General features: G+C 39.7%; 1 protein-coding gene across 2 annotated transcripts in view; it reads left to right on the top strand.

Annotated features, from left to right (window-relative positions):
- The window catches only part of ITSN2 (intersectin 2), a 199,386-nt gene that overhangs the window by 80,625 nt on the left and 102,102 nt on the right, over positions 1–16,659 (top strand). The gene's annotated exons all lie outside the window — the stretch shown is intronic.

Here is a 16,659-nt window from a genome sequence, read left to right as displayed (position 1 = left end):
TGGTTTCAGATGCTGAATCAGACTCGAAGGAAGAACTAGAAGAAGCCCAGCCACGACAGGGAGCAAGCGAGGGAATTCCCCAATACTCTCCAGGAATTAGGGAGGAATCTTCCCAAGAGCTTACTGGACAGGAGGCCCAGGTTCAGAGATCGTCTCCTCCCCTCTCAGGAACTCAGCCTTTGTTGGAGACGGAGGGAGCATCAGAACTGACAGATCCCAGAGACCGCCACAGGGTCAGGTGGGTAGAGTAGAGAGGAGGTGGGAAGCAGTTCACTGGACTAGCTATATGTCAGAAGTTTGGGTCAAGGGGACCCTCCCTGAAAGAAGAGTCCGGTAAAAAGGCTGTCGAGCATGGCGGGAAAACATCCATTTAATTGATAGGCAACTGCCTTGCTTTGTTTGGCTAAGTAGGCTTAGAGGACAGCTCATAGCCTTCACAGTCACTACAGGTGTGAAGAGTGTGTGTGTTTTTTACTGAATAAAGACTTTGTGGGTTGAACAGTTAATCTCTTTGTTGTCTCATATTTTGGTGGGAGTGCTTGAAATCACGACACCACCCTCTACTTCAGATTAAAGCCTTTACAGCTATGAGCCCCTTAAGCTAAGAAGCCCATTGGCAGAGCTGTTGGTATGAGGAGAGTGGATTTTGTTGAAGTAAACCATTATAACAGTTGCCTTGATCTTCAATTTATACTGCTCTATAGTTAGTCTGCCAGTCCCATGGAGCTTGCGATCCAGAGTAAGCAAACAGGAACAGGAAACAGGGAGCTTTAACTGGGAGTTCAGTGGGTTCATTTGAAGAAGCAGTTTGGGGAGGCTGCATTATCACTCACAGAGGACAAAGCAACATGATTGGCGAGGGACTGTTGCAGTGACCTGCAAGGTCTGTGCTTTGTTTTTCTGCCTAAAGATGAACAAATCTGCTTCTTCAGTAAGTGCAAACTGGTATCCCTGCTGGAAGAGAAGGTACAAGAGCTTGAGACACACCCGTTTATCACAGAAGAATTTCTAGACAGAATAAGGAAGCGCTTCTGGAAGTACAATAGAAACTTCAAACAGTATAGGGCCCAGGACAGAGCTCTGCAACACTCCATTCAAAACCTCCCCCTAGTAGGATGCCAAGCCATTAATTAGCACTCGTTGAGTACATTTGCTCAACCAGCTGTAGATCCACCTTATTGTAGTATTGTAGTTAAACCCATGCTTTAACATTTTTTCAGCAAAAGTATTATGAGAAAACCTGTCAGATGCTTTGCTGAAATTGAGGTATACAATATCCACAGCATTCCTATGATCTACCAAACTAGTAACTCTATCAAAACAAAGAGATAAGGTTGATCTGGCATGACTTATACCTGACAAACCCATGTTGACTCCTAGAAATCAATTCATTATTTTCTAGATGTTCACAGACTGATCACTTAATTTTGCCTAGTATTGACATCAGGCTGACTGATCTGTAGTTTTCTGGGTCTATATTTTTCCACTTCTTGAAAGCGGGGACAACATTTTCTCATCTCCAGTCTTCCAGAATCTCAGCTGTTCTCCAAGTATCTCAAAGATTACAGGCAACAGCTCAAAAATAATTTCTGAAAGTTCCTTCAGCGTTCATCCAGCTCTTGAGACTTGAACTCATTTAAAGTAGTTCAGTGCTCTCTGAACATGTCCTTCTTTATTCTGGGCTGCAGATCCCTGCATATATCATTTGTCTAGTTGTCCCAGGTTAATACAATTCCCCTTGTGGAGAGAACAGTAAGGAAAAATAGAAGTTTAGTTCTGCCTTCTCTCTGTCACTTGTTAACAATTCACCATCTTCCCAAGGAGAGGACCTAGACCTTCCTTGATCTTCTTTGTGCTTGATCTTCTTCCTTGATCTTCTTCGTGCTCCTAACATAGCCAAATAAGCCCATTTTGTCATTTTTAGCAGTCCTCACCAGCCTCAGCTCATTCTAGGCCTTCCTGATACCTTAATTATAGGTGTGGGCAACTCCTCCTTGGTAATATACCCTTTCTTACTATACACTTTTAGAGTCTCAGGGCTCTTCTAAACAGGCAGTTTATTGTACGCTCATGATTGGCCACTCATGGAAGTTTTCGGGTTGTTTACATGATGTTGTCAATAACCAGGACATCTACCACAGGATCCTCTGGAAATCCCAGGCCACAGCTAGACCTAAGGTTTATCCTGGGATCATCCAGGGTTCACCCCTGCCTAAGCACTGGATCCCCTGTGTGTCACCTAGATGAACAGGTTTGAACCCTGGATGATCCAGGGATAAACCTTAGGTCTAGCTATGGCCCCAGTAAGAAAAGAATCAGTTTTCAAGTAGTAATAGCTGAGATACAGCAGGGTCTTCCATCACTAGATGGTGCTGTCTCAGTGGAACTGAATGGAGTTCAATTCAAACCATGTGATCACCCCTCTCTTTCTATTATGCAGCCCATAACAATCACAGCAAAGAATCAGGAAACTCAAAAAGCCCCAGGTACACAACATAATTTCCCTTAATGCAGAAACACCTGAAGTGAGCAGATAGCTCCCTATGAAAGCCACATAAGATTATTTAAATGTCCTCTGTTTCTCCTCATGAGAATAGTTTGTGATTTTGCCTTCAGCATTTCAGTTTTCAGAATCTCCCATCTCTTTTGAACTCTTTTTTCCTTCAGGATTTGTTTTAATGGAACACCACCCAACTTATCTCTGAGCTTTTTGTAGCTTTCCTTAAGGAAACATCTGACTAAGCTCAGTTTTCACAGCTCTCTCTATCATGAATCCAAGCTGATGTGATCACTTTGCCCCTACAGTTCCTGCCATTTTCACTTTATCTACAATTTCTTCTCTGTTAGTCCACCTTCTGAGTGATGAGGTTGCTAGCAAGGCAAGTAAAAAAATGTATTGGATGTTCTATTTTATTTTATTTTTTGCAGAGTTAGACTTATAGCAGATGTCAGGATAGTTGAAATCCGCCATTGCTACTACTGGTTACTATCTGTTCCAGGAAAGCACCATTCATGTCTTCTGGCTGGCTGGGCAGTTTGTAGTAATTTGCCAGAACAATATAACTCTTGTTTTTCCATCCCTTCATCTTTACCCAATAGGGCTTCCATTCTCAGAATCATGAATTTTCACGCAGTTGTATACATCCCTTACACATAACACTACTCCCCTTCCTCCCTATTGGATCTGTTCTTTCAGAATAAGGTACACTCCTCAATGGCTATATTTCAGTCATGAATCCCATTGTGCCAAGTCTCATTGATACCTATCCAATTGTACTCACCACTTTGTATTTAGATTTCTGCACCTTCTGTGTTTTCCTGCTGTTTTTACTTCCAGATTTCTGAGCTCCACCTCCATTGTCTTGTCCTTTATCCTTTGTGTTCTCTGTAATACTTGGCTCAGTAGTTAGCTCTGGGCTTCAGCCCGCCCCGCCCCCCCATGCACCAGAGATAGTTTAAAGCCCTCTTAATCAGCTTTGCAAGGTTCCTTGCAAAAACACTCTTCCCAGTGCCAATGAGATGCATCCCACCATTTACAAGGAGTCCTTCAAATTGGTATCCTAGGCCATGGTGGAATAATATGGAATAAAACCTTTCTCAATGACACCAGCTGTGCACTTTCAGCATCCTTCCATAACAATGGGTTAAAATGTTGGGTTGTTTTCCTATCAACAACACAAATTTCTGGATTTGTTTGTCATGCTGAACGAATGAGGCATTCCTTGGTTGTTTTCTAAAACAGGATGCAAAGTAGAAGCAGCAAGTGAGCAGAAGGTAGTGCATTCACACACAACTCCAGCAGTGGGTTCCTGTTGTGGGCAAATTGGGTCATTAAGAAGAAATTCCTTGTGGTACGAGCTGTTTGACAGTGGAACAGATAGCCTTTGAAGATGGAGGCCTCTCCTTTGTTAGAGGTGTTTAAGCTAAATTGAATGGTCACCTACCAGAAATGCTGTAGAAGTATTACTTCCTTGACAGGGTCTTGAGCTAGTTGATCTTTTGACGTTTCTTCCAAGTCTGTCATGCTCACGTTGGGCCACTGTTTGTAGGTTCAGGAGATCTCAGATTGAATCATGATGCAACTCTTTCTTGTGGAATCAGTGCCGCCCATCACAGTGACAGCAGCCAGCTGTCTGCACAGGTGTTTTGGGCAGGTACACTGTCTTAAACATCAAAAACATTGTTCATTTCCACCATTAAAGATGAGAATAATATGATGCATACTTCTTCCACAGATATAAATTTACAATTTTTAAGATTTTATACATTGTATAGTAAGGGCAGCAAGATAGGAATAATCCTTTTATTCAGATTAAGCTCCCTTCCTTAGATTCTTTACAAAGGCAACATCTTATGCTCCTACAACACTCGAAGAGATTACAAAAGCAATTATGAGTATGAACAATGGGAAATCCCCAGGTCCAGATGAGTTTCCAGTTGAGTGGTATAAAACATTTTCTAGTTTTCTAGCTCCAAAACGTTATCAGCTTTACAAATATATATTTGAAGCGAGTTCCCTTTCTTCATCACTAAGTGATGCTTATATTACAATGACCCTCATTGCCTGTTCTCTCTGAAAGATCAGGTTTGTAGTTTGGGGGATCTCCTAGATCCATCATTGCTGCTGGAGGCTCAAGTGGCCACGGTGACTCAGAGTGCCTTTTACCAGTTTCAGCTGGCTCATCAGCTGTGGTGTCTTCTGGACAGGGAAAACTCTGGAACTCTGGAAAAGAGTGACAGTTAGGAGCAGAAGAACTAGAAGGCATTCTGCACGGGTGGAACCATTAGAGTTAAGCATCCGCTTTCAGCTTCTGGAAGATGAGTCTGAAGGACAGTTTGCAGAGGAAGAAGTACAGCAGACACTGTGCAACAATGAACAAGAGGCAGAAGGTAGGTCAACCAAGAAGAAGAGAAGCGTAGTCGTTGTGGGAGACTCCCTGCTGCGTGGGATTGAAACCCAAGGATGTCGTGAAGACCCATGGACTCGCCAGGTGTGCTGTCTCCCTGGAGCACAGATTAGAGATGTGACTGAAGGGTTACCAAAGCTCATAAAGTCCACGGACACATACCCCTTTCTTCTCATCCATGTGGGAACAAATGATGTCGCCAAGCAGAGCTACGAAGAAATCATTTCAGACTTTGAAGCTCTGGGAAGGAAACTGAAGAACTTTGGGGCCCAGGTAGTTTTCTCATCCATCCTCCCGGTTCTTGGAAGAGGATTAGCAAGGGAAAGAAAAATACTCCGGATGAACGACTGGCTACGAAAGTGGTGCCGTCGTGAGAGTTTTGGATTCTGGGACCACGGGCTACGCTACTTGGAACATGGACTGCTGGCAAGGGCTGGGTTGCACCTCACAAGGGCTGGAAAGAATGAGTTCGGCCACAGCATGAAGAACTTGATCAGGAGGGCTTTAAACTGAATCTTACGGGGGCGGGAGACGTAAACCTCGAGGCAACAAGGGATGAAGGCCAAGGCACCACAGTACAGAGAACAGCTCCAATAGTGCCCCAAAATAGTGTCTGCAACAATGTAGGAACAAAGCCAGACTATAAAACACATGGTCTTCGATGTCTATATACTAATGCCCAGAGCATGGGAAACAAACAGAATGAACTTGAACTCTTATTACATGAAGGCAAATACGACTTGATAGGTATAACTGAAACTTGGTGGGATGACTCCCATGACTGGAATATAGCAATTGAAGGATATAACTTGTTCAAAAAGAACAGAAGAAATAGAAAGGGAGGTGGAGTTGCACTATATGTTAAAAATACCTATCCCTGCACAGAAATACAGGTGGATCAGACTGGGAGCCCCATCGAGAGCATCTGGATTAAAATAAATGGCCCAAGGAATAAAAAGAACATGATAATCAGAGTCTACTACCGACCACCCAATCAAGGAGAAGACGAGGATGAAACTTTTGAGAAACAAATTGCCAGTGTTTCAAGGAAGTGTGATGTAGTAGTGATGGGGGACTTCAATTACCCTGATATCTGTTGGGAGACCAATACTGCCAGAAGCGGCCCTTCCAAGAAATTCCTGACATGTGTGGGTGATAACTTTCTCCTACAGAAAGTGGAGGAAGGAACTAGAGGATAGGCAATCCTTGACTTGATATTAACCAATAGGAATAACTTAGTGGATAAAGTGTCAGTTACGGGAAGTCTGGGGGAAAATGACCACGTCATACTTGAATTCTTGATTATGAAGGAGACAAAAGTTGAGTATAGCATACACATACTCTGGATTTTAGGAAAGCTGATTTTAATAAACTCAGAACTATGATAAGTAAGGTCCCATGGCAAATGAGCCTAATGAGAAAAGGAGTGCAGGATGGGTGGGAGTATTTAAAAAATGAAATTTTAAAGGCACAGTTACAAACAATTCCAACAAGGAGAAAAGATAGAAGACAACAGAGAAAACCAATGTGGCTCCACAAAAAGCTTAGAGATGACCTGAAAACAAAAAGGGATACATATAGGAAGTGGAAGGAAGGCCAGGCTACAAAAGAAGAGTACAGACAAGTGGCGCAGAAGTGCCAAAATGGCATCAGAAAGGCTAAAGCTCAGAATGAGCTGAGGTTAGCGACGGCTGCTAAAAGCAATAAAAAGGCTTTCTTCAGATATGTGAGTAGTAAAAGACAGAGGAAAGAAATGGTAGTTCAACTGCTTAATGAGGATGGCAAATTGATAACAGATGACAAAGAAAAGTCTGAAGTGCTCAATTCCTACTTTGCCTCAGTCTTCTCCCAAAATCAGGTCTATGACCCCCCTGGAAAAAGTGAAGCAGGAGTTGAGGGAGCAGGATTACAGTTTGAGATTGATAAACAAACTGTCAAAGAACACCTAATTTCCTTGAATGAGTTCAAATCTCCAGGGCCCGATGAACTGCATCCTAGAATAATGAAGGAGCTAGCGGAAGAACTCTCAGAACCTTTGTCTATTATCTTTACAAAATCATGGAAGACGGGTGAGGTGCCGGACGACTGGAGGAGGGCTAACGTTGTCCCTATCTTCAAAAAGGGCAAAAAGGAGGAACCTGGGAACTACAGACCAGTCAGTCTGACATCCATCCCTGGGAAAATTCTGGAGCAGGTTATAAAGAAGTCAATCTGTAAACACCTTGAAATCAATGTGGTGATCACTAGAAGCCAACATGGATTTGTCAAGAACAAGTCCTGTCAGACAAATTTGATCTCATTTTTTGATAAGGTAATCTCCCTTGTGGACCGTGGGAATGCTGTGGACGTCATATATCTTGACTTCAGCAAATCATTTGACAAAGTGCCCCATGATATTCTGATTAACAAACTAGCTAAAAGTGGGCTAGATGGAACAACTATTAGGTGGATTCACAGTTGGCTACAGAATTTGACTCAAAGAGTACTTATCAATGGAACCTTCTCAAACTGGGGAGAGGCAATGAGTGGGGTACCGCAGGGATCAGTCCTGGGCCCAGCGCTCTTCAACATTTTTATTAATGATTTGGACGAGGAGGTGCAGGGAACGCTGATCAAATTTGCAGATGACACCAAATTGGGTGGGATAGCTAATACCCTGGAAGACAGAAACAAACTTCAAAGTGATCTTGATAGGCTGGAGTGCTGGGCTGAAAACAACAGGATGAAATTTAATAGGGATAAATGCCAAGTTCTACATTTAGGAAATAGAAACTAAATGCACAGTTACAAGATGGGGGATACTTGGCTTAGCAATACTACAAACGGGGGGCGGAGCTGGACGCCATGAGAGGGTAAGGCGTCTTTTTAAAGGGCTCCCGGACGGGTGTTCTAAGAACTCGATTATCTCATTTAAAAAGGCATGGGTCTTTAATGAAAATTAATGGAAATGACTATGACTGTTAACTCTGGGTGAAGATGTTATCTTTGAAAGCATAATCAGTATAAGGAGTGGAGAAATTAGCCCGGTGTTCGGGCTTGGAAATCAGTCGGGCGGAACAGAGAGGAGAGCGGTGAAAATGAAAGTGAGTTTGTTGTTACTGGAGCTCTGCCATATCCTAGTCTGACAAATTACTGTGAAATACACTCCTTAGCTGGGAAGAAAGTTTAATTGGCAAATAATTCACCCTTCAGAAAGCATCGAAAGAGGAAAGTGGTTGATATGCATGGAAGAAGAGACGGTGTTGATTGTTATTCGGGACATTAAGCAACAGTCATAAATAGATCTATGCCAAACCTTAGTAAATCAAAAAAACCTCCTGGAAAAGCTATTCGACAGCGAATACGCCCCTCCAATCATAATATTGCCCGTCTTGAAAAGGTTCCCACAGAAGAAACTACACAAAGCAGTGAGAGTGGGAGTGGGAACGAGAGAGACGGGACTGACAAGAGGGCGGAAAAAGCTGGCATGGCGCCAACTTCTATGGAGGAACTTAAGAGTTTGAGATTGGATAGCAATGCAACCCTGATTAAAAAGATGGATGAACATGTGAAGAAGGCAGATAAGAGGATGGGGGTGCTGGCTGACAAGATTGCCCAGAATGACAGAGCTATAAAGATGCTAGATGTTGAAGTAAAATCATTGGAGAAAAGGCAGGATGTCTTTGAAAAAAGCTGTGATGTGAAGTTCCAAGATCAAGAATTAAAGCTGATCCATTTCCAAGACCAAGATCGTAGATCCAACGTACGAATTAAAAATTTTATTGAAGAACCAGGAGAGGATTTGAGAATAATAATTTTGAAGTGGTTTAAAGATATGATGCCTGATCTGGAATTAAAAGACTGGGAGCTGGAAAGGATTCATAGAGTGGGAGGAGCAAACTACAGAGGAGCAATCAAAGACATCCTAGTGAAATTTGGCAGTTACTACAGAAAAGAGCAACTTATGAAGAAATTGAGGTCTGTGGCTATGATAAAATACAAAGGCAAAGCAGTGCAAATTTACAATGATCTTTGTCAGCAAACACTCCAATGGAGACGCAGTGTTAAACAAATAACTGAGACGCTAACAAAGAATGCATTAAAGTATGCTTGGGGTTACCCTGTTTTCTTAAGATTTTCGCATGGTGGGATGCAGTACAGAGTAACCTCTTTGGATCAGGGCAAGGAGTTGCTGAAGAGTTTGGGCTTGTCTAAGGATGTAAGTTTGGAAGCTAAAGATGGGAATGGAGGTGAAGCTGGGGCGTCTGGAACACAATAAATTTGATAAATGGTTTTTGAGATAATAATGTATAAAAATTGTTAAAAATAGAGGTCTTGCCGCTCAGGCGGAGCACCGCCTCCCCCCCCTTAAAGGTAGATAATGGCCAGAGTGGTAGACTCACGGGGATTTGGGGGGGAAGAGGTGGGTGGGGGGTGGGTGGGGGGTCAAATAGGGTGGGAGGGAGGGACATGAAGGGGGGTTTAGGGGTTTTGTGTTTGGACGTGTGTGATTATGAGTTGCAGAGCACACAGGATCGGAAGGAATATCAAAAGATTAAATACGGATAAGAAAATTAAAGTATCAACGCTCAATGTCAAAGGTCTGGGGGCAGTCGTGAAAAGGAGGAGAATTGAACAAATGTTAAATAGAGAAAGATCTGATATCATTATGTTGCAAGAAACACACCAAGGCTTCAATGGTGTAAACGAAATATGCACAAAATGGTCAGTTTATTATGAAAAGTCATTGGGGACAACAACAAAAAATGGAGTGGCTATTTTGATTGCAAAAAAAATCGGATTTATATTAGAAACTGTAAAAAAGGATAATAATGGTAGATATATTGTGATAAAGGGACAAATTGAAAGTGAAGCATATACATTAGTTAATATTTATGCCCCCAATGAGAGACATAGAGAGTTTCATATGGAATTATTCAAAGAAATAGAAAAGTTTAAGGAGGGTTATGTTATTTTAGCTGGGGACTGTAATATGGTAATGGATAATAGATTGGACAGGTCAAACCCCACTAATCCGGAAAAGAGAAATAATATTACTATATTGAATAAATTAGTAAAAGAAAAAGATTATGTGAATTGTTGGCGTTTACTTAGTGGGGCGAATCCTGGCTTTTCTTATTACTCGCCAGTTTATCATACATACTCTAGGATAGATTATATTTTTGTTTCAAAAGAGTTTGCAACTAAGGTATGTAAAATGGAAACGGGGGTAATAAAGGTAGCAGATCACGCATTGTTAAGTTTAGAGTTTACAGTTAGAAAGAATTATAAAGAAGCGTTTAGGTGGAAATTAAATACAAGAATTTTGAAGTATAATAAAGTGGTAGAAAAAATACAGAGGGAACTGTCAGAGACTTGGGAAATTAATGAGAAGGGAGGAACGACAGGGGCAGTTGTCTGGGATACCATGAAGGCAATAGCAAGAGGGATATGCATTAGAGAAATGTGTAATTTAAGGAGGCAACAATTTGTAGAGCAGGAAAAGTTGGAGGAAGAGATTAAGGAATTGGAGAAAGATTATTGGCAATCTAAAAATAAACATAAATTAATAGAAATACAAGCGAAGAAAAAACAATTCGAAAATTTAAATTTAGAGGAAGTTCAGAATAACTTAATCTATATGAAAAGGGAGTATTTTGAAAATAGCAATAAAAATTCTAGATTGCTTGCCAGACTCACACAAAAGGAAAAAGCTAGGAACGGGATAGGAATATTGAAAGATAAACAAGGGAATTATTGTCATATAATGAAGAGTAAAATAAAAATCTTTCAAGAATTTTATCAAGAATTATATAAGGGAAAGGATACTCAAAAAAAGAAGCTGGAAGCTTATATAGAAAAGTATATAAAGAAGGGAATAAAAATAGAACACAAAGAGTTAATGGAGAAGGTAATAACTCAAAGAGAAATAGAAGAAGTAATTGAGAATTTGAAAATGGGTAAATCACCTGGGGTAGATGGTTTAGGATCAGAATATTATAAGGTTTTAAAAACTTTTTTAGTACCGAAATTATTGAAGCTGTACAATTCCATATTGGAAGGAGAAAGGACACCAGAATCATGGGAACATTCATTAATAATTTTGATACCAAAACCAGATAAAGATTTGACTGTGCCTGATTCATATAGACCTATTTCATTAATAAATCAAGATGCTAAAAAATTTTCAACTATTTTAGCAAGGCGGTTGAATAAATTTATAGGTGAATATATAGGGGAAGATCAATGTGGATTTGTAGCAGGTAGACAAATGCATAACTTAGTGGGAAGAGTTTTAAATGCAATACAGGTGATAAAAAAAGTCTAAGCCCAAAGCAGGAATTTTGGCATTAGATATCTTCAAGGCTTTTGATTGTGTGAGCTGGCAAGCTCTAAAGATGGTTCTAAATAAAATGGGATTTGGAAATAAATTTAAAGCTATAATAGAACAGTTGTACTCTCAAAATACAGCCGTAGTGGTAGTGAATGATGGAGTTACGGATAAGATACGACGAGCCAGAGGGACAAGGCAAGGATGTCCACTCTCGCCGGTCCTGTTTGTAATGGTAATGGAATTATTGGCGAATGCAATAAGAGAGGATGAGGAGATAGAAGGAATAGGTAGTATGAAAAAAATAAAACTGAATATGTTTGCAGATGATACTTTGCTAACCATTAAAAATCCAATAGAAAAGATGGGAAGAATTAAACAGCAATTGAGAGAATTTGAGGATATTACTGGGCTAAGAATAAATTGGTCCAAATCAGAGATGATGTTATTTAATTATACTAAAAAAGAAGAGAAGGACTGGGAAGAAAAGGGAAGAGAAATGAAAGTTAAGGAACAGATTAGATATTTGGGAATTAAAATTACACAGAATTTAGAGAGTTTAGAGAAAGAGAATTTAAATAGTTTTAAAACAGAGATTTTAGTAAAATTGGAAAAATATAAAAGATTAAATTTATCCTGGTTTGGAAGAATAGCATTAATAAAAATGAAGATTTTAGCAAAGATCAATTTTGTGTTTAGGATGTTACCAATAAAAATTTCAGAATTAGAGATAAAAAGTTGGCAAAATATCATAAATAATTATTGTAATGGAGATAAGAAAGCGAGGGTAAATTAGAGTAAATGGTATTTAAGTCAAAAAAAGGGAGGATTGGGTCTCCCAAATATTAAACTATATTATGTAGCTAATAGGTTAAGACATATTGTGGAGGCAATTGTAGGAATAGGAGAACTAGATTGGATGGCTGATAAAACTACAAGTAATGTAGAGATCAATCTGGAAAATGTATTTTTTAGGGAAGGGAAAAAGAAATGGGTGGAAAATATAGGTAACCCGCTCTTAAGGTTTCACTGGGAAATTTGGAGTAAATATAAAGGGGAGCAGCTTCCGAGCAGCTCCCCTTTGTCACCGGTAATAATGTTAAAAAATTTCCCGGAGGAATTAAAGAGTAGATTAAGTAAAGTTTTAATAGAAAAAAATAAAATGAAATTAAGGGAATGGTTAAGAGGAATGAATACAAGAGAGAAAATAGAAGAGGTTTTAAAAGATAAAAAATTAATTTGGTTAAATTATTGGCAATTAGAACAGTGGACTAAAAAGTGGATAACAGAAAATGGAGATTGTAGAGAATTGACGAAGTTTGAGGAATTAATAGTTTAGAAAGAAAAGGATAGGGGAAAAAGAATAGTGTCAAAAGGGTTAATGAGTGAAATTTATAGAATATTGGTGGAGAAAGGGTTGATGGATAGTTCAGGTAAAATGGTTTGGGAGACAGATTTAAACATACAAATAGGACAACAGAGTTGGGAGGGACTATGGAGACAAAGAGCGTTGAGAAATATGTCAGTAAGAATAAAAGAGAATTATTTTAAAATTATATGGAGGTGGTACCTAACCCCGGTTAGATTAAACAAGATAAATAATCAGCATTCAGCAAATTGTTGGAGAGGATGTGGGGGAAAAGGAACGTATTTACATATGTGGTGGGAATGCAAATATGTACAAAAATTGTGGAAGATGGTGTTTTTGGAGATTGAAGAAATTGTGGGAATGAAGATATAAAGAACACCAAAAGTTGCATTACTGTCACTATATGAAGATTTAAAATGTAAAAAAGAAAGTAAGGAATTGATAACGAATTTGCTGACGGCAGCAAGATTGATTGTAGCTAGGAACTGGAAGATTCAAGGGGAATATTCTATTGAAGAATGGTATAAAGAAGTATGGAACATAGCTATAAATGACAAATTGACTTGCAATATTAAATGGAGAAGAGGTATAGCTAAAACAAATGATTTTGAAGGAATTTGGAAACAGTTCCTAATATTTGTGTTTTCTAAGGGAAGTGGGAAACCGCCAGCAGAGGAAAGTATGAGATTTTGGAATCAGGAATGAGATCCCAAGGTGGGGGGTGCACTTATATGTTAAGTTTGATTATGTTATTTAGATATGATATTAGTATTCAACATTTATTCAACATTTATGTAGAATGTTGTTTTCTTTTTAATTGTATGTTGTATGTTTAAGTATTGGAGAATTTTATTTTTTTTTAAAAAAAGCAATACTACAAACGAGAAGGATCTTGGAATTGTTGTAGACCACAAGCTGAATATGAGCCAACAGTGCGATATGGCTGCAAGAAAGGCAAATGCTATTTGGGGCTGCATTAATAGAAGTATAGCTTCCAAATCACGTGAGGTACTGGTTCCTCTCTATTCGGCCCTGGTTAGGCCTCATCTAGAGTATTTCGTCCAGTTCTGGACTCCACAATTCAAGAAGGATGCAGACAAGCTGGAGCGTGTTCAGAGGAGGGCAAGCAGGATGATCAGGGGTCTGGAAACAAAGCCCTATGAAGAGAGACTGAAAGAACTGGGCATGTTTAGCCTGGAGAAGAGAAGATTGAGGGGAGACATGATAGCACTCTTCAAATACTTCAAAGGTTGTCACACAGAGGAGGGCCAGGATCTCTTCTCGATCTTCCCAGAGTGCAGGACACGGAATAACGGGCTCAAGTTAAAGGAAATCAGATTCCAGCTGGATATCAGGAAAAACTTCCTGACTGTTAGAGCAGTATGACAATGGAATCAGTTACCTAGGGAGGTTGTGGGCTCTCCCACACTAGAGGCCTTCAAGAGGCAGCTTGACAACCATCTGTCAGGGATGCTTTAGGGTGGATTCCTGCATTGAGCAGGGGGTTGGACTCGATGGCCTTGTGGGCCCCTTTCAACTCTGATATTCTATGATTCTATGATTCTATGAACTTGGCCACAGTGGTACGGGCATTAGTAACCTCATAGACTAGATTGCTGCAATGTGCTCTATGTGGGGCTGCCTTTAAGGCTGCTCCAGAAGCTGGAGCTAGTGCAGAACACAGCAGCTCAGCTGTTGTCAGGAACTGCCTTTTTTCAGTATATAACTCCTTTGCTGAGGGAATTGCACTGGCTGCCTTTTGGTTACTGGGCCAGGTTTAAGGTTTTGGGAATAGTATACAAAGCCCTAAACAACTTGGGACCAGGATACCTGAGGATGCGCCTTCTCCCTTACCATCCTGCCCGACCACTGAGGTCTTCGGAGAGCATGCTCCTGGTGGTTCTACATGGCCCTATGGCCCTATTGGAATCCACCAGGACAAGAGCCTTTAGAGTAGTGGCCCCTTCTCTTTGGAACTCCCTTCCCCTGGAGGTCAGGCAGGCACCAGCCTTATGCTGCTATCCGCACCTTCTGAAAACAACTGTTTCAAGAAGCCTTTCTCAACTGACTAGCCACTGATTTTCTGGTTCCTTTGTTTTAAAATTGAACAATTTTAATTTGCTTTTTAAAATCTTCTTTCTTTTTACTGTTTATACCTATGTGCACCACTTCGGAATCTATTTTAGATATGCAGCGGTATATAAAAATTGTAAATAAGTAAATTATATAATAGTCATCCCTAAGCCTGGCAAGAACCATACTAATTGTGCTAACTACTGACCAATTTCACTAATGAATGTTGATATTAAAATATTAATGGCAATTTTAGCAGATAAATTCCAACAAGTTATTACAACATTGGTCAGATCAGATCAAGTGGGATCTGAAAAACAGGCAGGGGTGGGGGCTGATAATTTGAGATTAGTTGTGGATTTGATAGTTTTAAATAGATATAGAATGGACCAGGCGACCATTGTCTCCTTGGATGCTGAGAAGGCTTTTGATAAAATTCATTGGAAGTTTATGCTTGTTTCATTGAGTAATTTTGGTTTTTCCAGTGGAATGTTCGAAATGGGTTAGAATTTTATATTCAACCCCAAGAGCAAGAGTTATGACTGATGGCTGGTTGTCAGCTTTTTTCCTGCTTGGATGAAAAAAGATGTTCATTTGCCCAATTGATATTTGATCTATGTTTGGAACCCCTTGCTTGTGCAATCAGACAGAACAGGAGTATTTACGGGTTTGTGCATTTAAAATTATTCTTCATGCTGATGATCTTCTATTGTTTATTTCTAAACTCCAGGCATCTGTTCCTGCTTTGATGAAATTGATTAACACTTTTGGTGAGCTGCTGGTTATTCCATAAATTGGTCAAAGTCTGAATTGATGCTGATTGGACAGCATATTCCCTAGGGTGTTGGCTTTCAATGGTGCTCTGATTTTATTGCCTATCTGGGAATACTTTTTCCCAGGCATATATATCAATTGATTAAAATAAATTTGAATAAGCTGATTAAAGTGATTGTGTGAGGCATAGATAGATGGGCATCGTTAAAGTTGAGACTTTGGAGTCAAGTCAACAAACTAAAGATGAATATTATACCTCAAATTGTGTATGTTATGCATGGGATTCCTTTACTTATACCTGGCAAATATTTTCAACAACTTAGTGCTCTGTTTTGTAAATTCTTCTGGGGTTCTATCCCCACCATGAATATCTTTGAAATGGATGCAGCTTCCAATTAAAGAAGGTGGGTTTGATTTTGCAGCTCTTGCTTTTTACCATTGGGCCAACTATTGATTTGCGCTAAGTTCTGGTCTTTCCCAGTTTGTTTAGATTTTCCACCATGGTCCATTCTGAAATCCATGTTTAGACCCTCTTCCCAAATAGATGGCACTAAGCTCTCAACATACCAGAATAAACAACCTCCCTCCTACACTCTTGGCTGCTGGAGTGGTGTGGCGTATGGTGTCACATCAATTACAGTTTGATCCATTCTCTTAGGCAAACTTTATGGGGAAATCCAGATTTAAGAATTGGAAAGAAAATGTTTTTGTGTAGGACATGGTCGGATAGGATGATTTTTACATTGAATCAATTAATGGGTCCGGACAAAATGTTTTTGTCATTTTCTGATTTATGTGTTAAATATAATTTACCTACTTCGGCTGAATGGAAATACTTGTAACTGCAACACATGCTGGAATCTAGGTCTGGTCCGGACACTTTTACAGCCTCCGAGCCTCCGTTACTGTTGGAAACACTTATAGCAGTTGAACAGGCATGTCGACCTATGATCCATTATATATATACATATATATATATATATATATATATATATATATATATATATACACACACACACACACACACACACACACACACACACACACATACTTTATATCAGTAAATAAATATGATACCCAAAGTCTAAGACAGGAATAGAATAGAGATTTGGAGTGTCCTATTTTGCCTAATTAGTGGATTGTTGTCTTAGCATCTGTATCTGAAGCTTCTACTGATCTTAGACTATGCCTTATTCAGCAAAAAAAATAAAATGTTTCGGGTATAT

Source organism: Elgaria multicarinata, chromosome 2 (assembly GCF_023053635.1).
Source record: "Elgaria multicarinata webbii isolate HBS135686 ecotype San Diego chromosome 2, rElgMul1.1.pri, whole genome shotgun sequence".
In the NCBI taxonomy this organism is placed as follows: Eukaryota; Metazoa; Chordata; class Lepidosauria; order Squamata; family Anguidae; genus Elgaria; species Elgaria multicarinata.
This window is presented reverse-complemented; position numbering and strand designations above follow the sequence as displayed.